Consider the following 23,686-nt stretch of genomic DNA (forward strand, 5'->3'; position numbering starts at 1 on the left):
CTCAGTGCAGAGCTTGCTCCTTCCTCTCCCCTCCTTGTGCTCTCTCTCTGACAAATAAATAAGTAAAATCTTAAAAAAAAATAAAGGTCCTATATGATAAGCCTACAGCTAACATCATACTCAATGATGAAAGGTTGAAAGATTTTCCTCTAATATCAGGAACAGGACAAAGTGCCTACATCTACCACTTCTATTCACTGTAGTACCGTAGGTCCTAGCCAGTGCAATTAGACAAAGCAAAGAAATACATAGTACCAAAATTGAAAGAAAAAAAGTAAAAACATCCTTATTGCAGATTACATTATTATATATATATATATGAATATATATGAAATGTATTATCTGTATATAATTTTATATATGCACACAGAGAGAGAGAGAGAGATAATTCTAAAGACTGCATCAAAAAACTGTACCACTGCAGAACTCAAAATAAAAAATCAGTTGTGTTTCTATATACTAACAATGAACTACTGAAAGAGAAATAAAGGAAAAGTCCCATTTACAATAGCATCAAAAACAATAAAGTACATAGGAATAAATGTAACCAGGAAGTTGAAAACTCTAAGACTGAAAACTATAAGACTTTGATGAAAGAAATTGAAGAAGATACAGACAAATAGAAAACAATAGTCATGTTCATGGATTTGTACAGATTCAATGCAATCCCTATTAGGGTTTCAATGGCATTTTTTTTTAACATAAAGAAAAAATACAGTCCTAAAATTCATATGGGGCCACGTGCAACTCAGAATAGCCAAAGCAATTGTAAGAAAGAGGAACAATGCTGGAAGCATCATACGTCCTGATTTCAAACTATATTACAAAGCTATAGTAAATCAAAACAGCACGTTATCAGGATAAAAATGGACACATAGACCAATGGAAAAAGGTCCAGAAAAAAAACCCATGCATTTACAGTCAACTAATATTTGACAAGAGAGCCAAGAATACACAATGGAGAAAAGATAGTCTCAATAAATGGTGCTGGAAAAACTAGATATTCATATGCAAAAGAACAAAACTGAACCTGTATCTTCCACTGCTCACAAAAATTAACTTGAATGGAATAAAAACTTAAATGTAAGACCTAAAAATCACACAACTCATAGGAGAAAACACAGAAGAAATTTCCTTGACATTGGCCTTAGCAATACTTTTTTGGATATGACACAAAAGCACAAGCAAGAAAAGCAAAAATAAACAAGTGGGACTGAACCAAACTAAGAAGCTTCCACAAGGCAAAAGAAATGATCAATAAAGTGAAAAGGCAACCTAAGAAATGGGAGAAAATATTCATAAACCGTACATCTGATAAGGGGTTAATATCCAAAATATATAAAGAATTCAACTCAATAGTAAATACATACATACATATATACATACATGCATACATACAAATAATCTGATTTTAAAATGGGCAAAGGGCTTGAACAGACGAATTTCCAAAGAAGATATTTAAATGGCCAACAGGTACAGAAAATATGGTTAACATCATTAATCATCACAGAAATGCAAATCAAAACCATGAGATATCACCTCACACCTGTTAAAATGGCTCTTATCAAAAGATTAGACGTAAGTGCTGGCAAGGAAGTACACCATGGGTGGGAATATAGATTGGTACAGTCACTACAGAAAACAGGATGGAGGTTCCTCAGAAATTAAAAATGGAACTATCATATGATCCAGCAATCCCACTTCTGGGTATATATCTGAAGGAAATAAAAACACTGTTTTGAAAAGATACCTGCACCCCACGTTTATCACAGCATTATTTACAATAGCCAAGGCACAGAAACCACCTGAGTGACCACAAACAGGGAATCAATAAAAAAAATGTGTGTGGGGGGGTGTGTGTGTATTACTCAGCCATAAAAAAGGAAAGGAAATCCTGCCATCTCCAACAACATGGATGTACCTTGAGGGCATTATGCTAAATGAAGTAAGTCAGACAAAGACAAATATTATATGATCTCACTTCTTTATGGAGTAAAACACTGAACTCACAGAAACAACAAATTGTTAGTTGCCAGGGGTAGGCCTGGAGAACTGGAGTAGGGAGAAATGGGTGAAGGTGATCACAGGGTACAAACTTCCAGTTACAAGATGAATAAGTTCTGGGGACATGATAGTTAACACTACTATACTGTATAATTGAAAATTGCTGAAAGAGTGGATCTTGGAAGTTCTGAACATATACAAACACACTCCCAGACATACAAAGGGCAACTATGTGAGCTGATGGATGTGTCAACTAACCTTATTGTGGTAACCATTTCACAAAATATACATATAGGAAATCATCATAGTGTATACCTTAAACTTACAAAATGTCAATTTTGTGTCAATTATATGTCAATTATAACTCCATAAAGCTGGAAAAAAGTATTACAGAGATATTTTACATTGTTTCTACTAAGTCTGTGAAATCCTGTGTGTGTTTTTTAAAAAGATTTATTTATTTTAGAGAGAGAGAGAGAGAGACCATGCAAGAGAGCACAGGTGGGGGGAGGGGCAGAGGGAGAGAATCTCCAGCAGACTCCCCACCAAGCACATGGCCTGTCACAGGGCTCTATCTCACAACCCATGAGATCATCACCTGAGCCCAAACCAAGAGCTGGTTGTTTAACTGACTGGGTGCCCCTCCTGAGTGTATTTTAAATAATAGTACATCTCAATTTGCACCCGCCACATTTCAATTATTTGATAGCCCCATGTGGCATATGCCTAATGCATGGCATAGTACAGGTTTTGACACTCCAAGAGGTGAACAGATTTTGCATATGGAATAATGCAAATAACTGTGGCCAGAATGTGCACTGTGGTAGATCAAATATGACCACAAATACCTTGCAGTTCCTCCCATTAAATAGTGGAATCTGTTTTTCCACTCCTTGTAGCTAAGCTCTCACCTTTTGACTTGCTTTGACTCATAAAATATAATAGAAGTTGTGTGGTATGAAGTCCAGGGCCTCATTCTCAAGAAGGCTTTTAGTGTTTTCTTCACACTCTTGGAAAACAGCCCTGCCATCGGAGGCAGCCTGGAAGCAACTACTGAAAGATGAGAGATTTCACAGATCAATGGATCATGGGCATTGACCAATACTGTCCCCAGATAGGTGAGTGAGGCTACCTTAGACACCCTCTCCTCCCTGATTAGGCCACCAGATGACTGCTGCTGCAAGACTAAACCCAGGAGAGATCAGCAGAACTGCCTCACATATCCCAGCTATCATTAGCCTGCTCTTCCATCAAGATTCTCCAAACAGCCCTCTTTCGTAATTATTGGCATTTATATAGCAAGGACACATCTGTGAGGTTACTGATTTCCCATGTGCCACTAGACAGAGGCATTCAGCCTCTCTATTCTCAGCCTTACATCCCTAAGTTCAGTAAAATATGCTCTAACAGTACCCTTATCAATGTTTTCTAAGACCTCCAGTTCTCTCTTCCCCTCCAACTTCCTCTCCCCCTGCGTAATTTAGGAATCTTAGTTTATATGGTGGTAGGGTAGGCAGCTGCTTCTGCTAAATCACTTCTTCTCCCAATCTTTTTTCCCATCTTACAGCTCTTCAGTGAGAGCCTTCTTTTGGATAATGTTTACCCAGCTAAAATGAAGTGCATCACAGGTCGAAAGTCCAGAAATGAGGGTGGAGGAAGAATGGGAAAGATATCATTTATTTGTACATCATCCTATCACATTCACCCGTCCAAATAAACTGCAGCATAAGGGTCAGTAAATTATCTTATAATTCTTATATATACTGCCGCACTTTGCACAGTTAAATGTATAGTACATACCAAACTGGTCATTTTAATTTGTTGACTGAGCCTGTAAATCCATCAAGATAAAATTTACACCCTTTACATGCTCAGTTTTTCTCTCCTCCAGAGAAAGGTTTTACCTCTGCTCCTTTTGAAGTCAATTGGTATCTTTCTCTAAACAGCTACATAGACTACGAGTTCCTTTTGGATAATTTGCTGCTTAGAGACGAATGGAGAGAGGATATGGAAGAGGGAGAGAGAGAGTTCCTATGCACTTTACATCCATGAAAGTATATTCTTAGTTCCGTTCTGGCGGAAAAAGAGAATAAGGTCCAGGAGTTCTTAACCTATAATTTTTTGGTACTTTGATTAATTCAGGGGCATGAAAACTATAGTTTACAATGTGCTTCAAATAGATGTTTATAAGAGTTATTGTTTTGAAAGAAAGAGAGAGTGATTGGAGGAGAGGCAGAGGGAGAGGGAGAGAATCCTCAAGCAGCCTCCCCACTGAACATAGAGCCCATGTGGGACTTGATCTCAGGACCCTGAGATCATGACCTGAGCCAAAATCAAGAGTCCAATGCTTAACTGACTGAGCCACCCAGGCACCCCTCAATCAAGTAGATTTTATAGTTTCCTGATTTTCTAAAATGTCCTTATAAATGATTGTTATATTGTTATTATTATTAGACTGTGATTATGTCAACATTGATATGATGTATGTGGGAATCAGTGGAAGACTGAAGTGTTGATCTAGCATGATACATAAATCAGATACCATTCATTGTGTGAATGAATAAAATAGGAATTCTCCACTCACTTTCCAAGTTGGCAACATGATTAGCAGATGTCAAGAGCTCAGATTTACCTAAAGAACAGCAATTTTTTCAAAACCCAAATGATAAACTATTTATTTCTTTTAGACCTTTAATTGAAACTTCAAGGCAAAATAATAAAAATATTTGTAGAAAAAGAATAAAATAAATACATCACATATTTTATATACATGTGTAGGTCAAAGTTTATAAAGTAAGAAAAACCTACTATGCAAATCTAGAGAGCCAAGAAGCAGAACAGCATCGGTAAATGGGAGATACTTAGAAGTTTCCAGTTAGAATTTTAACTAAACTTTATGATTTTGGAGAGCTAATTTCAAGATCTGATTAACTATTTTAGATTATTAGCTTCACTTAGTAAATTGCTATTTCTAAAAAAACTAATAATTGAAGTACTCGCACATCTAATAACTAAGTATTCATTGCAAATGACTGTGTCTAAGAGAAAGTTCCTAATTTTTTTTAATTTTTTTTTATTTTTTCAGCATAACAGTATTCATTATTTTTGCACCACACCCAGTGCTCCATGCAATCCGTGCCCTCTACAATACCCACCACCTGGTGCCCCCAACCTCCCACACCCCCACCCCTTCAAAATTCTCAGATCGTTTTTCAGAGTCCATAGTCTCTCATGGTTCACCTCCCCTTCCAATTTCCCTCAACTCTCTTCTCCTCTCCATCTCCCCTTGTCCTCCATGCTATTTGTTATGCTCCACAAATAAGTGAAACCATATGATAATTGACTCTCTCTGCTTGACTTATTTCACTCAGCATAATCTCTTCCAGTCCCATCCATGTTGCTACAAAACTTGGGTATTCATCCTTTCTTTTTTCTTTTTCTTTTTTTTTTTTTTTACAGCTTTATAAACATATATTTTTATCCCCAGGGGTACAGGTCTGCGAATCGCCAGGTTTACACACTTCACAGCACTCACCATAGCACATATCCTCCCCAATATCCATAACCCCACCCCCCTCTCCCAACCCCCTCCCCCCATCAACCCTCAGTTTGTTTTGTGAGATTAAGAGTCACTTATGGTTTGTCTCCCTCCCAATCCCATCTTGTTTCATTTACTCTTCTCCTTCCCCCTCAACCCCCCATGTTGCATCTCCTCTCCCTCATATCAGGGAGATCATATGATAGTTGTCTTTCTCCGATTGACTTATTTCGCTAAGCATGATACCCTCTAGTTCCATCCACGTCGTCGCAAATGGCAAGATTTCATTGCTTTGATGGCTGCATAGTATTCCATTCCATTGTGTATATATACCACATCTTCCTTATCCATTCGTCTGTAGATGGACATCTAGGTTCTTTCCATAGTTTGGCTATTGTAGACATTGCTGCTATAAACATTCGGGTGCACGTGCCCCTTCGGATCACTACGTTTGTATCTTTAGGGTAAATACCCAGTAGTGCAATTGCTGGGTCATAGGGTCGTTCTATTTTCAACATTTTGAGGAACCTCCATGCTGTTTTCGAGAGTGGTTGCACCAGCTTGCATTCCCACCAACAGTGTAGGAGGGTTCCCCTTTCTCCACATCCTCGCCAGCATCTGTCATTTCCTGACTTGTTAATTTTAGCTATTCTGACTGGTGTGAGGTGATATCTCATGGTGGTTTTGATTTGTATTTCCCTGATGCCAAGTGATATGGAGCACTTTTTCATGTGTCTGTTGGCCATCTGGATGTCTTCTTTGCAGAAATGTATGTTCATGTCCTCTGCCCATTTCTTGATTGTATTATTTGTTCTTTGGGTGTTGAGTTTGCTAAGTTCTTTATAGATTTTGGACACTAGCCCTTTATCTGATATGTCATTTGCAAATATCTTCTCCCATTCTGTCAGTTGTCTTTTGGTTTTGTTAACTGTTTCCTTTGCTGTGCAAAAGCTTTTGATCTTGATGAAGTGCCAATAGTTCATTTTTGCCCTTGCTTCCCTTGCCTTTGGTGATGTTCCTAGGAAGATGTTGCTGCGGCTGACGTCGAAGAGGTTGCTGCCTGTGTTCTCCTCAAGGATTTTGATGGATTCCTTTCTCACATTGAGATCCTTCATCCATTTTGAGTCTATTTTCGTGTGTGGTGTAAGGAAATGATCCAATTTCATTTTTCTGCATGTGGCTGTCCAATTTTCCCAACACCATTTATTGAAGAGGCTGTCTTTTTTCCATTGGAATTCTTTCCTGCTTTGTCGAAGATGAGTTGACCATAGAGTTGAGGGTCCATTTCTGGGCTCTCTATTCTGTTCCATTGATCTATGTGTCTGTTTTTGTGCCAGTACCATGCTGTCTTGATGATGACAGCTTTCTAATAGAGCTTGAAGTCCGGAATTGTGATGCCACCAACTTTGGCTTTCTTTTTCAATATTCCTTTGGCTATTCGAGGTCTTTTCTGGTTCCATATAAATTTTAGGATTACTTGTTCCATTTCTTTGAAAAAAATGGATGGTACTTTGATAGGAATTGCATTAAATGTGTAGATTGCTTTAGGTAGCATAGACATTTTCACAATACTTATTCTTCCAATCCAGGAGCATGGAACATTTTCCCATTTCTTTGTGTCTTCCTCAATTTCTTTCATGAGTACTTTATAGTTTTCTGAGTATAGATTCTTAGCCTCTTTGGTTAGGGTTATTCCTAGGTATCTTAGAGTTTTGGGTGCAATTGTAAATGGGATGGACTCCTTAATTTCTCTTTCTTCTGTCTTGTTGTTGGTGTAGAGAAATGCAACTGATTTCTGTGCATTGATTTTATATCCTGACACTTTACTGAATTCCTGTACAAGTTCTAGCAGTTTTGGAGTGGAGTCTTTTGGGTTTTCCACATATAGTATCATATCATCTGCGAAGAGTGATAGTTTGACTTCTTCTTTGCCGATTTGGATGCCTTTAATTTCCTTTTGTTGTCTGATTGCTGAGGCTAGGACTTCTAGTACTATGTTGAATAGCAGTGGTGATAACGGACATCCCTGCCGTGTTCCTGACCTTAGCGGAAAAGCTTTCAGTTTTTCTCCATTGAGAATGATATTTTTGGTGGGTTTTTCATAGATGGCTTTGATAATATTGAGGTATGTGCCCTCTATCCCTACACTTTGAAGAGTTTTGATCAGGAAGGGATGCTGTACTTTGTCAAATGCTTTTTCAGCATCTATGGAGAGTATCATATGGTTCTTGTTCTTTCTTTTATTAATGTGTTGTATCACATTGATTGATTTGCGGATGTTGAACCAGCCTTGCAGCCCTGGAATAAATCCCACTTGGTCGTGGTGAATAATCCTTTTAATGTACTGTTGAATCCTATTGGCTAGTATTTTGGCGAGAATTTTTGCATCTGTGTTCATCAAGGATATTGGTCTGTAGTTCTCTTTTTTGTTGGGATCCTTGTCTGGTTTTGGGATCAAGGTGATGCTGGCCTCATAAAATGAGTTTGGAAGTTTTCCTTCTATTGCTATTTTTTGGAACAGTTTCAGGAGAATAGGAATTAGTTCTTCTTTAAATGTTTGGTAGAATTCCCCCGGGAAGCCGTCTGGCCCTGGGCTTTTGTTTGTTTGGAGATTTTTGATGACTGTTTCAATCTCCTTACTGGTTATGGGTCTGTTGAGGCTTTCTATTTCTTCCTGGTTCAGTTGTGGTAGTTTATATGTCTCTAGGAATGGATCCATTTCTTCCAGATTGTCAAATTTGTTGGCGTAGAGTTGCTCATAGTATGTTCTTATAATTGTCTGTATTTCTTTGGTGTTCGTTGTGATCTCTTCTCTTTCATTCATGATTTTATTTATTTGGGTCCTCTCTCTTTTCTTTTTGATAAGTCTGGCCAGGGGTTTATCAATCTTATTAATTCTTTCAAAGAACCAGCTCCTAGTTTCGTTGATTTGTTCTATTGTTTTTTTGGTTTCTATTTCGTTGATTTCTGCTCTAATCTTTATGATTTCTCTTCTCCTGCTGGGTTTAGGGTTTAGGGTTTCTTTATTGTTGTTTCTCCAGCTCCTTTAGGTGTAGGGTTAGGTTGTGTACCTGAGACCTTTCTTGTTTCTTGAGAAAGGCTTGTACCGCTATATATTTTCCTCTCAGGACTGCCTTTGTTGTGTCCCACAGATTCTGAACTGTTGTGTTTTCATTATCATTTGTTTCCATAAATTTTTCAATTCTTCTTTAATTTCCTGGTTGACCCATTCATTCTTTAGAAGGATGCTGTTTAGTCTCCATGTATTTGGGTTCTTTCCAAATTTCCTCTTGTTATTGAGTTCTAGCTTTAGAGCATTGTGGTCTGAAAATATGCAGGGAATGATCCCAATCTTTTGATACCAGTTGAGACTTGATTTAGGACCAAGAATGTGATCTATTCTGGAGAATGTTCCATGTGCACTAGAGAAGAATGTGTATTCTGTTGCTTTGGGATGAAATGTTCTGAATATATCTGTATGTCCATCTGGTCCAGTGTGTCATTTAAGGCCTTGGTTTCCTTGTTGATCTTTTGCTTAGATGATCTGTCCATTTCAGTGAGGGGAGTGTTAAAATCCCCTACTATTATTGTATTCTTGTCGATGTGTTTCTTTGATTTTGTTATTAATTGGTTTATATAGTTGGCTGCTCCCATGTTAGGGGCATAGATATTTAAAATTGTTAGATCTTCTTGTTGGACAGTTCCTTTGAGTATGATATAGTGTCCTTCCTCATCTCTTATTATAGTCTTTGGCTTAAAATCTAATTGATCTGCTATAAGGATTGCCACTCCTGCTTTCTTCTGATGTCCATTAGCATGGTAAATTCTTTTCCACCCCCTCACTTTAAATCTGGAGTTGTCTTCGGGTTTAAGATGAGTTTCTTGTAGGCAACATATAGATGGGTTTTGTTTTTTTATCCATTCTGATACCCTGTGTCTTTTGATTGGGGCATTTAGCCCATTAACATTTAGGGTAAGTATTGAGAGATATGAATTTAGTGCCATTGTATTGCCTGTAAGGTGACTGTTATTGTATATTGTCTCTGTTTCTTTCTGATCTACTTCTTTTAGGGTCTCTCTTTGCTTAGAGGACCCCTTTCAATATTTCCTGTAGAGCTGGTTTGGTATTTGCAAATTCTTTCAGTTTTTGTTTGTCCTGGAAGCTTTTAATCTCTCCTTCTATTTTCAATGATAGCCTAGCTGGATATAGTATTCTTGGCTGCATGTTTTTCTCATTTAGTACTCTGAATATATCATGCCAGCTCTTTCTGGCCTGCCAGGTCTCTGTGGATAAGTCTGCTGCCAATCTAATATTTTTACCATTGTACGTTACAGACTTCTTTTCCCGGGCTGCTTTCAGGATCTTTTCTTTGTCACTAAGACTTGTCAATTTTACTATTAGGTGATGGGGTGTGGACCTATTCTTATTGATTTTGAGGGGGGTTCTCTGAACCTCCTGAATTTTGATGCTTGTTCCCTTTGCCATATTGGGGAAATTCTCTCCAATAATTCTCTCCAATATACCTTCTGCTCCCCTCTCTGTTTCCTCTTCTTCTGGAATCCCAATTATTCTAATGTTGTTTCGTCTTATGGTGTCACTTATCTCTCGAATTCTCCCCTCGTGGTCCAGTAGCTGTTTGTCCCTCTTTTGCTCAGCTTCTTCATTCTCTGTCATTTGGTCTTCTATATCGCTAATTCTTTCTTCTGCCTCATTTATCCTAGCAGTGAGAGCCTCCATTTTTTATTGCACCTCATTAATAGCTTTTTTGATTTCAACTTGGTTAGATTTTAGTTCTCTTATTTCTCCAGAAAGGGCTTTTATATCTCCCGAGAAGGTTGCTTTAATATCTTCCATGCCTTTTTCAAGCCCAGCTAGAACCTTGAGAATCGTCATTCTGAACTCTAGATCTGACATATTACCAATGTCTGTATTGATTAGGTCCCTAGCCTTTGGTACTGCCTCTTGTTCTTTTTTTTGTTGTGAATTTTTCCGCCTTGTCATTTTGTCCAGATAAGAGTTTATGAAGGAGCACGTAAAATACTAAAAGGGTGGCAACAACCCCAGGAAAATATGCTTTAGCCAAATCAGAAGAGATCCCGAATCGTGAGGGGGGAGAAAGGGGATAAAAAGGGGTTCAGAAAGAAAAAAAAAAGAAAAAGAAACTATTAAAAAGAAGAAAGCCGATAAAGAAAAAATATAAAAAGAGGAAAAAAAATATATATATATATATTAGATAAACTATTTAAAAAACGTTAAAAAAGAAAACGGTACAAGTTAAAAAAATTTAGCAGAAGAAGAGAAAAAGAAAAAAAAAGTGAAAAAGAAAAAAAATTAAATTAACTGCAAGGCTAAAAAATCATGGGGAGAAAGCCATGAGTTCTGTGCTTTGCTTTCTTCTCCTCTGGAATTCCGCCGCTCTCCTTGGTATTGAAACTGTACTCCTTGGTAGGTGAACCTGCTCCTGGTTGGGTTTCCCGTTGATCTTCTGGGGGAGGGGCCTGTTGTAGTGATTCTCAAGCGTCTTTGCCCCAAGCGGAGTTGCACCGCCCTTACCCGGGGCCGGGCTGAGTCATCCGCTCGGGTTTGCTGGGTTTGCTTTCGGGAGCTTTTGTTCCCTGAGCGCTTTCCGTAGAGTTCCAGAGGACGGGAGTGAAGATGGCGGCCTCCCGGTCTCCGGCCCGGAGGAGCCGAGAGCCCGGGGCCCCACTCCTCAGTGCGCCCTCAGAGAACAGCGCCCAATGACTCCCGTCACCCTGGCCTCCGCCCGCACTCCGAGCTGACCGAGCCTGCGACCGGTTCAAGGCAACCCCGAGCTGATAGTCACTCCTCGGCTCTGTCTCTGTAGCCGGCTTCCCCACTCCAATACCGACCGGTAAGCTCTGCGACACGCAGACACCCCCGATCCTCCTGCAACCCTGTGGGACCTGAGGCCACGCTGACCCCGCCTGGGCTTCACCCCAGTTAAGCCTCTGGAGCGATGTCCCTCAGCGGAACAGACTTTTAAAAGTCCTGATTTTGCTCCGTTGCTCTGCCGCTCGCCGGGAGCCGGCCCCTCCCCCCGCGGTCTATCTTCCTGTCGCTTTGGATTCACTTTTCCACCAGTCCTACCTTTCAGATAGTGGTTGATTTTCTGTTCTAGAATTGCTGTTCTTCTTCTCTTCAATCTCCCGTTGGATTTGTAGGTGTTTGCAATCTTTAGATAAGCTATTTAGCTGATCTCCCGCTACCCGAAGTAGTCTCAGCCTGCTACTTCTCCGCCATCTTGACTCGGGAACCCCCAATTCAGTTCCTTCTTTTTTAAAAATACTTTTAATCCAAAAAGAAGAACATGAAGAGGAAATGATCTTTAGTGTGAGTTTTGTGCTCCCTGCTCCATTTATTTCTTTCTGAATCTAGATATTTCATTTCATCAAACCAGATAGTTTCATGATTATACTAGATTTTGATATCAAATTAAACTGGATTTCATGGAACCAGTGACTACAAACCAGCACAACAGAGCACAGGGTCTTCGCAGAGAAACACTTGGAAATAACAAACTATAAATGATGAATATAGTTATTGTCTTTAAATAGTGAATCATTTTCTAAATCTAGATTTTTATTTCAAATATTCTGATTCAGAATTTATTATATTAGTAATTTTGTTGAAAAAATATATTGCGCCAAGTCTTCGTTGGTGCCAAAGTTACTCCCCAATAGTCAATGTAACAGTTCCAGAAAGCAGAGTTCCAGTAGCTTGAGAGAATTAACGCTCCTCTTGAAGGATTAATTTAAATCCAAAGAAAATATAAACCCATAAATGTAGAGATTTTCATTAAATGGAAATTAAGAGGAGCACTTTGAAGGACTGGTACAGAGAAAACTAGGTTAAGAAGTATCCTTTCAGTTGGAAAGAATAATAACCATGCAAAACTACTAAAGGTTATTTAAACACAAATATCTTAGGACTTCTATTTGGCCATAGTCTTTGGAATGTTTAAGAACACTGGGGATTGTTAAAAACACAATGTGCAAGCATTTTAGTACACATAAGTATTTTTCCCTCAGACTCTAAAAGCAAGCAGAATTCCCCCCTAGATCCCAGGTATCTATGATCACACAGAATGCCTTCTAGCCAACTCTCCTTCTTGGCTCGGAATCTCAGGTATTGTGCACATGATGTTAATGAAGTTAGTTACTCAATCTCTGATCTATTGTGCACATGATGTTAATGAAGTTAGTTACTCAATCTCTGATCTATTGTGCACATGATGTTAATGAAGTTAGTTACTCAATCTCTGATCAGGATGCCAACCTACCTCGTGTCCTCAGGGACCTTGTTCTATCTGTTACAGACTCTTCTGCCAATATCTTCAACATCTTTATTTCCCCAGCCAGGTAGGCACACATAATCTAAGTTTCCTCTCTGCTGGGTGACGGGGGTTCTGAGTGAGAGGCGGCTATCTTCCTAATGCATAGGCAATTGCTCCAGGATCTACTTCCTATGATCGGCTTCAATGCTTTTCATGACAGCTTTATTTATTATATTTATCTTATTGCCTTAAATCAGGAGTCTCCCTTTAGATTCCTTAAAGTTGAAAAATCTGCCTGCCTTTGATTTTCTCTCTCCTCTCAGCGGACTTTGGAGGACTCATTGGTCTGCAGCCCAGAGGCCAGTCCTGCCCATCCCTCACCTTGCTGTCTGCCTCCTTGTTCCTGCACCCACCTCGTGGCCTGGCGTTAGCCCAAAGTGAATCTTTTCTTACAGCCTTTTTTTGTCTTTTTTTTTTTTAAGATTTTATTTATTTGAGAGAGAGAGAGAAAGAAGCACAAACCAGGGAAGAGGTGGAGGGAGAGGGAGAGGCAGACTCCCCACTGAGCAGGGAGCCCAATGCAGGGCTCGCTCCCAAGACCCTGAGATCATGACCTGGGCTGAAGGCAGACGCCCAACCATCCGAGCCACCCAGGCGCTCCTTTTCTTACAGATTTTAAACATAGGCAGTTCTGCTCTATCTAAAAAAACCCTTTCATTGCTTATCCCAAAACCTTCTATAGCCCTAACCTTTCTCTCTCTTTCCTTCCTTTTTTTTTTTTTTTTTTTTTTTTTTTTGGTCAAGCTCCTTGTAAACATAACTACCCTCAGCTTCTACTTCCTTACCTCACAATCCTCAGAATACTGGCCTCTGTTCTCAGCAACATATTGAACTTGCTCCTGCTGAGAATGTCACTGACCTAATTATTAGCGCCAATGGATACTCTTCTAAATTTATTTTAGTTCAACTTTGGGTTGTTTAAAACTCTACAGACCATTCCTTTTTCTCTTGGGATTCTCTCCTCTGATATGTGTGGCACTTCTTTCTTCTGGCTTCCTGCTGGGGAACAATGGCATTAAGCACTAAAGAAATTGATCTCGAACATGCACAAAAGCATAGAATATGCATCTGCCTATGATTTGTACCATCTAACCTCTTAGTGGTACCACATATTGATACAAAGCAGCATGAAACTGCATACACCTGCTGTCTTTTGGTCTTTAATATCTACTTATTCAATGAGGGGGCCAGGAATTACCCCAAGTTCATTATAATTTTTAAGGACAAAGAAGTAGATTGGGGCCTAACTTAGATGGATAGCTCTTAGACAAGTAGTGTCAGAGCCTAATGCTTCTCTATCTAGAAGGTCACCTATTCAGAACTGGGTTTCTCCTGCACTTGAGGCATATACGGTTCCTTAAACTTTCCTTGTGGAAAAGGAAAAAAAAAAAGGAACGAGAGGTGAAAAGTGAGACAGGGTCAATTCTTCCCTTCCACTGGAGTTTTGAGAGTGGTTGCTGAGATGAAGGGCTAAAAGCTGGCTGGAGGGTAAGGAGGAGGTTCAAACAACACAGTGGTTTCCTAGAACAGGATAGTGGAAGGTAAGTGTGGGCCTGCCTTCCCCTGCCACCAAAGTTTCTTCCAGTTCAACAAATAGTCATTGAGTGTCCATTATGCCCCAGGCCTTCTTTTGGGCATGAAAACACAAGGATGAGGAAGCAAAGCTTTGATCCTCAAGAAGCAGCAATCTAGCAGACTTCCATCAGGTGGACATGGAAAATATGGTAAAACACCAGGAATCCTTCACTCATCTAGTGGATTCTCTCCCTCTTCCTTTGCTGTATTCACCAACCCATGTAGATGGATCTCAAATTTCACCCTTCAGTCACCTTAGCATCTTATTCATATCTACACTTCTGAGCTCCCATAATGACACCTTGGATGAAGAAATTATTGCTATCTTCCATTTGTCAAAGAAATTTTGTTTCCCGTAAATTTATTCTAGGAGATATCAACGTACCTCCTGCATTAGTCTTTAAGATATGCAGCTTCTGTTGAATAAAACATTGGCAGGGTCCTTTAGCTCATCCCATGTTATCCGCATTTCTGTTCTTTCCTGAGTATTCCTACTGCTTTGGGATTTTAGTCATTAAAAGGACAACCAAATTGAATCAAAACAATTATGCAATAATATGCATGCCAAGGTTTCCTGGCACCTCTTGCCAGAAATTCTACAGTGTGAGACTGCATTGCCCAAATATTTTATTTACATTCATCTTGTCCCAAGGTATTGTGCTAAGAATAGGAATGAATATATAGCCTGTTTGTTGAGAGAATTAAGCCACATAGCCAAATTTGGACTGGTTAATGTTGTATCTCCCTCATGAATAGAGAATATGGAATTGAAAAATGACTAGCATGGAGGACAGAATGACTCAGAAATCTAAGAATAGCCAAATCATGTGAAAAGACCCAAAAGCTGCTTCAAAATGAACTGCATCTGCCTGACTCAGAAACCCAGAAAATTATAATATTTAAATCTATGCAAAATAGCATTTCACCAGCATTTTATCTGCATATTTAATTTTGCTCTGGGTTGGTATGGGTCTGCCTTCTTACTGTGAGATAGTTTATTAGTTCAAAGGTGTATTCTAGCTCAAAAAATAATCAGACCCCCTAAATAGAGTGTTTCCTCTGCTTTAGAATTAGAAGCCACTTTTTTGGGTTCAAGTTAGGAACAGAACTGAGAGTAGTCTGAGAGGACATATTTTTGCTCTTCTCCTCACCATACTCATCCCTGATAAATTGTCAAGAAAAGAATTCAGGTCGAGGTCACTGGAACTGAGTATCATCCCACATTAGTCAGCCCAGTCAGGCACCCTCATCACCGACACACTGTGCCCTCTGAAGTTCCCATGCTTTGTTCAGTAAGTAGACCTACATCCTAAATCCCTTCCACGAGAGTCTTTGCATCCCCTTGCTTTAATTAACATCTGGGTCTCATCCTGGGCCCAGCTTTCCCTGCAGCCCTTACACATGGAGGTTTTTCCCTACTTCTAAGTGGTGTCGGTGGCTTCACCATCCACCACTGCCATTTCCACATGGTCATTCATCAGGGTAATCCTTGCTCCTTCTGGTTTCATGTCATCTGGAGAATACCCAAACCCCTTCCTTCCTGCTACGATGACCTGTGTTTTGTTTAATGCTCTGCTGTTGCAGCATTGAAATTTTAAGTAATTTTTGATCAAAGACCTCAAATTTTCATTTTGCACTGGACCTCAAAACTGATGGAGCCCATCCTGTTCCAATAGGTAGTCTTGCCCCTTCTAATTCACTCTACACTAATAACAGGCTATTTTTTTTTTAAGATTTTATTTATTTATTTGAAAGACAGAGAGAGTTCATGTGCATGCCAGGGGAAAGTGGGGGGTGGTGGAGGAGGAGTAGAGGGGAAGGAGGAGAGTGGGAGGGAGAGGGACAAGCAGACTCCCTGCTAAGGGGAGCCTGACTTGGGACTCGATCCTATGACCCTGAGATCATGAAATCAAGGGTTAGAGCCTTAACAGACTGAGCCACCCAGGTGCCCCCAGGCTATTATTTTTGTCACTTGAATCATGACACTCCCTTGGTTGAAATACATGGATGCTTTTTCATTGCATTGAGAATCAAGCTCTCACTCATATCATGGTCTGCAAAAGACCTGCCTGGTTGGGCTACAGGCCTCCTTCCCCCAGTTCAACATCCCAACTTACTGAAGTCACAAGGGCATCTGTCAGATTGTTGTATGCAGTGGTTCCTTCCCTGCCTCAGATGAGGTTTGCACACGTGGTTTCTGTCCTCTGCAGCACTCTTGCCCATACTGCAACCTTTTCGTCTCTCAAGACTTAGCTTCAGTAGCATTTTATGTGTCAGGATGTGCTTATTGCCATTACAACCCCAAAATTTCCATGGCTTAGTCAAAAAAAGGTTCATCCCTCAGTCATGACCCAGTCTCATCAGCTGGTTTCTAGAGCCATCCTTTCTCAAGAGGATTCAGGGGCCCTTTTGGGGAGTGTGGCTTCATCCCTTTCTCAAGCCTCCAATTCCTTCCCTGGATGGGCTGTCCCCTGAAAGAAGATGAAGGACACATGTGTGGAGTTCAGAGCAGGGGTGTAACACCAGGTCTCAAAGGGGAGTTTGCCGATCTTGCCCACATGCCACCAGATCTACGAGTGTATAAAAGAGCCTGGGAAATGTTGTTTAACTCCGTGCCCAGAAGGGAAAGGAAATGGGTTTGAGTGCATGTTACTGTCTTGGCCACTGTCCCCTACTCAGAGTCTCTCTCTGACCTTTAATCACAAACAGCTCACCTCTATTTTACTCTACTCTATGTTACCAATCAATTTCTCTCACCTCAATTTGTTGGTTGATTTATTTTTTTTAAAGATTTATTTATTTATTTGACAGAGATTGAGACGACAAGTAGGCAGAGAGGTAGGCAGAGAAAGAGGAGGAAGCAGGCTCCCTGCTGAGCAGAGAGCCCAATGTGGGGCTCGATCCCAGGACCCTGAAATCACGACCTGAGCTGAAGGCAGAGGCTTTAAGCCACTGAGCCACCCAGGTGTCCCAGTTGATTTATTTTTTGCATTTTGTTTAGACTTTCTTATCTACTAGAATGCAAATGCCTTGTGGGCAGAGATCTTACCAATCTTTTTCACTGTTACGACCTCAGGACTTAGAGCAGTGCCAGGAATATGGTAAATAACTTTTAAAACATCTATTGACTAATTGAATGAGTACAAGAAAAATATCTGTCTTGTTCCCTCTTGCTAGTAATATTGGTAACTATTCTTGCCTAACATGCAGGAATGATAGAATGACAGGGTTCCGTTCTCCCACAGAGATTAATGGTCCTTTTAAAGAGAGTACATAATGTTTAGAAGTAAATGTTCTGGAATCAGAGTCCCTCAATTCAAACCCCAAGGTCACTGCTTATTAGCTAAGTAATCTTGAGCAACCTGCTCAATCTCTCTAAACCCTAGTTTCCTCTTCTATCAAAAAATGTAATAGTATCCACATCCCAGGATTATTGTGAGGATAAATGAGATAATATATACAAACTGCTCAGTACCACACTATTGTTAATGGCTCAATTATAAAGTATGATTATTATTACTCACTACTACATACTCAGTGCCTGGTCGAGAACATTGCATGAACAAGCACTCAATATATATTGGTTGAATAAATGAACAAATGAATAAGTGAAAAACCTTCTCTCATAGCTATTGCCTCTAATAAAAACAAGAACAATCTTTACTGGACCTTCAGTCCATGAAAGACCTTACCTGCTGATGTTCAGCTCTTGTAAGTTTCTTTTATGCATAACAATAGTGGACAAGCCCCAGGGAACACCCAGTCTTTTGAAAACCATCTGGCAGTGTGTGTACACTTGAACAGAAGCAGCAGATCTCATTCTCTTCCCTCAAAATTTTTTAAATTTTCTTTTTTTTTAGTTTTGAGATGTAATTGACACACCTCACTGTATATGTTTAAGGTATACAGCAAAATGGTGTGACTTACATATACTGTGAAATGATTACTATAATAATTGAATCAGCATTTATCATCTCATACAAATATAATAAAAAGAGAAAGCAAAAAAAAAAAAAAAGAAAAAAAGGAAAAATTTTGTTTCCTTGTGATGAGAACTCAGAATTGACTCTCCTTGTAACTTTCACATACATAGGTCATATAGCTGGATATCATGCTCTACCTTCCAACCCTAGCACTTACTTATTTATAATTGGAATTTTGACCATCATCCTCCAATTCCCTTTCCCCTAACTCTTCTGGTAAACACAAACCTGATCTCTTTATCTAGGAGTTTGTTTTTTTGTTTTTATTTGTTTTCTTGTCAATTCCACATGTAAATAAGATCATACTACATTTATTTCTTTCTGACTTATTTCATTAAGCATCAATGTCCTTGATGTCCATCTATGTTGCCACAAATGGCAGAAATTTGTCTTTTTTTTTTTTTTAAAGATTTTATTTATTTATTTGACAGACAGAAATCACAAGTAGAGAGAGAGGCAGGCGGAGAGAGAGGAGGAAGCAGGCTCCCTGCTGAGCAGAGAGCCCTATGCGGGACTCGATCCCAGGACCCTGAGATCATGACCTGAGCCGAAGGCAGCGGCTTAACCCACTGAGCCACCCAGGTGCCCCAAATTTTGTCTTTTTTAATGGCTGAATTTTACAGATCTATATACAAATATACTGATACCACAGCTTCTTTCTCCTCTTCTCTGTCAGTGGACACTTAGGTTGTTTCCACGGCTTGGTGATTATAAATAATGCTGCTATAAACATGAGGCGCAGATATCTTTTCAAGTCAGAGTTTTCATTTCCTTTGGACATATGCCCAAAAGTGGCAGTTCTATTTCTAATTGTTTGAGGATCCTCCATTCTGTTTTTCATAGTAGCTGCACCAGTTTACAACCCCATCAACAGTGCAAAAGGATTCCCTTTCTTCCACATCCTTGCCAGCATTTATTTCTTGTCTTTTTCATAGTGACCAACCTAACAGGCATAAGATGATATCTTGTTGTGGTTTTGTTTTTGTTTTTGTTTTTGTTTAATTTATTTTTTATTTTTTATAAACATATATTTTTATCCCCAGGGGTACAGGTCTGTTAATCGCCAGGTTTACACACTTCACAGCACTCACCATAGCACATACCCTCCCCAATGTCCATAACCCCACCCCCCTCTCCCAACCCCCTCCCCCCATCAACCCTCAGTTTGTTTTGTGAGATTAAGAGTCACTTATGGTTTGTCTCCCTCCCAATCCCATCTTGTTTCATTTATTCTTCTCCTACCCCCTTAATCCCCCATGTTGCCTCTCCACTTCCTCAAATCAGGGAGATCATATGATAGTTGTCTTTCTCCAACTGACTTATTTCGCTAAGCATGATACCCTCTACTTCCATCCACGTCGTCGCAAATGGCAAGATTTCATTTCTTTTGATGGCTGCATAGTATTCCATTGTGTATATATACCACATCTTCTTTATCCATTCATCTGTGGATGGACATCTAGGTTCTTCCCATAGTTTGGCTATTGTAGACATTGCTGCTATAAACATTCGGGTGCACGTGCCCCTTCGGATCACTACGTTTGTATCTTTAGGGTAAATACCCAGTAGTGCAATTGCTGGGTCATAGGGTCGTTCTATTTTCAACATTTTGAGGAACCTCCATGCTGTTTTCCAGAGTGGTTGCACCAGCTTGCATTCCCACCAACAGTGTAAGAGGGTTCCCCTTTCTCCACATCCTCGCCAGCATCTGTTATTTACTGATTTGTTAATTTTAGCCATTCTGACTGGTGTGAGGTGATATCTCATTGTGGTTTTGATTTGTATTTCCCTGATGCCGAGTGATGTGGAGCACATTTTCATGTGTCTGCTGGCCATCTGAATGTCTTCTTTGCAGAAATGTCTGTTCATGCCCTCTGCCCATTTCTTGATTGGATTATTTGTTCTTTGGGTGTTGAGTTTGCTAAGTTCTTTATAGATTTTGGACACTAACCCTTTATCTGATATGTCGTTTGCAAATATCTTCTCCCATTCTGTCAGTTGTCTTTTGGTTTTGTTAACTGTTTCCTTTGCTGTGCAAAAGGTTTTGATCTTGATAAAGTCCCAACAGTTCATTTTTGCCCTTGCTTCCCTTGCCTTTGGTGATGTTCCTAGGAGGATGTTGCTGCGGCTGTGGTCGAAGAGGTTGCTGCCTGTGTTCTCCTCAAGGATTTTGATGGATTCCTTTCTCACATTGAGGTCCTTCATCCATTTCGAGTCTATTTTCATGTGTGGTGTAAGGAAATGGTCCAATTTCATTCTTCTGCATGTGGCTGTCCAGTTTTTCCCAACACCATTTATTGAAGAGGATGTCTTTTTTCCATTGGACATTCTTTCCTGCTTTGTCGAAGATTAGTTGACCATAGAGTTGAGGGTCCATTTCTGGGCTCTCTATTCTGTTCCATGGATCTATCTGTCTGTTTTTGTGCCAGTACCATGCTATCTTGATGATGACAGCTTTGTAATAGAGCTTGAAGTCTAGAATTCTGATGCCACCAACTTTGGCTTTCTTTTTCAATATTCCTTTGGCTATTCGAGGTCTTTTCTGGTTCCATATAAATTTTAGGATTACTTGTTCCATTTCTTTGAAAAAAAATGGATGGTACTTTGATAGGAATTGCATTAAATGTGTAGATTGCTTTAGGTAGCATAGACATTTTCACAATACTTATTCTTCCAATCCAGGAGCATGGAACATTTTTCCATTTCTTTGTGTCTTCCTCAATTTCTTTCATGAGTACTTTATAGTTTTCTGAGTATAGATTCTTAGCCTCTTTGGTTAGGGTTATTCCTAGGTATCTTAGAGTTTTGGGTGCAATTGTAAATGGGATGGACTCCTTAATTTCTCTTTCTTCTGTCTTGTTGTTGGTGTAGAGAAATGCAACTGATTTCTGTGCATTGATTTTATATCCTGACACTTGACTGAATTCCTGTACAAGTTCTAGCAGTTTTGGAGTGGAGTCTTTTGGGTTTTCCACATATAGTATCATATCATCTGTGAAGAGTGATAGTTTGACTTCTTCTTTGCCGATTTGGATGCCTTTAATTTCCTTTTGTTGTCTGATTGCTGAGGCTAGGACTTCTAGTACTATGTTGAATAGCAGTGGTGATAATGGACATCCCTGCCGTGTTCCTGACCTTAGCGGAAAAGCTTTCAGTTTTTCTCCATTGAGAATGATATTTTTGGTGGGTTTTTCATAGATGGCTTTGATAATATTGAGGTATGTGCCTTCTATCCCTACACTTTGAAGAGTTTTGATCAGGAAGGGATGCTGTACTTTGTCAAATGCTTTGTCAGCATCTATGGAGAGTATCATATGGTACTTGTTCTTTCTTTTATTAATGTGTTGTATCACATTGATTTGAGGATGTTGAACCAACCTTGCAGCCCTGGAATAAATCCCACTTGGTAGTGGTGAATAATCCTTTTAATGTACTGTTGAATCCTATTGGCTAGTATTTTGGTGAGAATTTTCGCATCTGTGTTCATCAAGGATATTGGTCTGTAGCTCTCTTTTTTGTTGGGATCCTTGTCTGGTTTTGGGATCAAGGTGATGCTGGCCTCATAAAATGAGCTTGGAAGTTCTCCTTCCATTTCTATTTTTTGGAACAGTTTCAGGAGAATAGGAATTAGTTCTTCTTTAAATGTTTGTTAGAATTCTCCCGGGAAGCCATCTGGCCCTGGGCTTTTGTTTGTTTGGAGATTTTTGATGACTGTTTCAATCTCCTTACTGGTTATGGGTCTGTTCAGGCTTTCTATTTCTTCCTGGTTCAGTTGTGGTAGTTTATATGTCTCTAGGAATGCATCCATTTCTTCCAGATTGTCAAATTTGTTGGCGTAGAGTTGCTCATAGTATGTTCTTATAATTGTCTGTATTTCTTTGGTGTTCGTTGTGATCTCTCCTCTTTCATTCATGATTTTATTTATTTGGGTCCTCTCTCTTTTCTTTTTGATAAGTCTGGCCAGGGGTTTATCAATCTTATTAATTCTTTCAAAGAACCAGCTCCTAGTTTCGTTGATTTGTTCTATTGTTTTTTTGGTTTCTATTTCGTTGATTTCTGCTCTAATCTTTATGATTTCTCTTCTCCTGCTGGGTTTAGGGTTTCTTTATTGTTGTTTCTCCAGCTCCTTTAGGTGTAGGGTTAGGTTGTGTACTTGAGACCTTTCTTGTTTCTTGAGAAAGGCTTGTACCGCTATATAGTTTCCTCTCAGGACTGCCTTTGTTGTGTCCCACAGATTTTGAACCGTTGTGTTTTCATTATCATTTGTTTCCATGAGTTTTTTCAATTCTTCTTTAATTTCCTGGTTGACCCATTCATTCTTTAGAAGGATGCTGTTTAGTCTCCATGTATTTGGGTTCTTTCCAAATTTCTTATTGTGATTGAGTTGTAGCTTCAGAGCATTGTGGTCTGAAAATACTCAGGGAATGATCCCAATCTTTTGATACCAATTGAGACCTGATTTAGGACTAAGGATGTGATCTATTCTGGAGAATGTTCCATGTGCACTAGAGAAGAATGTGTATTCTTTTGCTTTGGGATGAAATGTTCTGAATATATCTGTGATGTCCATCTGGTCCCGTGTGTCATTTAAGGCCTTTATTTCCCTGTTGATCTTTTGCTTGGATGATCTGTCCTTTTCAGTGAGGGGAATGTTAAAGTCCCTTGCTATTATTGTATTATTGTTGATGTGCTTCTTTGATTTTGTTATTAATTGGTTAATATAGTTGGCTGCTCCCACGTTAGGGGCATAGATATTTAAAATTGTTAGATCTTCTTGTTGGACAGTTCCTTTGAGTATGATATAGTGTCCTTCCTCATCTCTTATTATAGTCTTTGGCTTAAAATCTAATTGATCTGATATAAGGATTGCCACCCTTGCTTTCTTCTGATGTCCATTAGCATGGTAAATTGTTTTCCACCCCCTCACTTTAAATCTAGAGGTGTCTTTGGTCTAAAATGAGTTTCTTGTAGGCAACATTTTTTATCCATTCTGATACCCTGTGTCTTTTGATTGGGGCATTTAGCCCATTAACATTCAGGGTAACTATTGAGAGATATGAATTTAGTGCCATTGTATTGCCTGTAAGGTGACTGTTACTGTATATTGTCTCTGTTCCTTTCTGACCTAGTAATTTTAGGCTCTCTCTTTGCTTAGAAGACCCCTTTCAATATTTCCTGTAGAGCTGGTTTGGTGTTTGCAAATTCTTTCAGTTTTCGTTTGTGCTGGAAGC

Source organism: Lutra lutra, chromosome 8 (assembly GCF_902655055.1).
Source record: "Lutra lutra chromosome 8, mLutLut1.2, whole genome shotgun sequence".
Classification (NCBI taxonomy): Eukaryota; Metazoa; Chordata; class Mammalia; order Carnivora; family Mustelidae; genus Lutra; species Lutra lutra.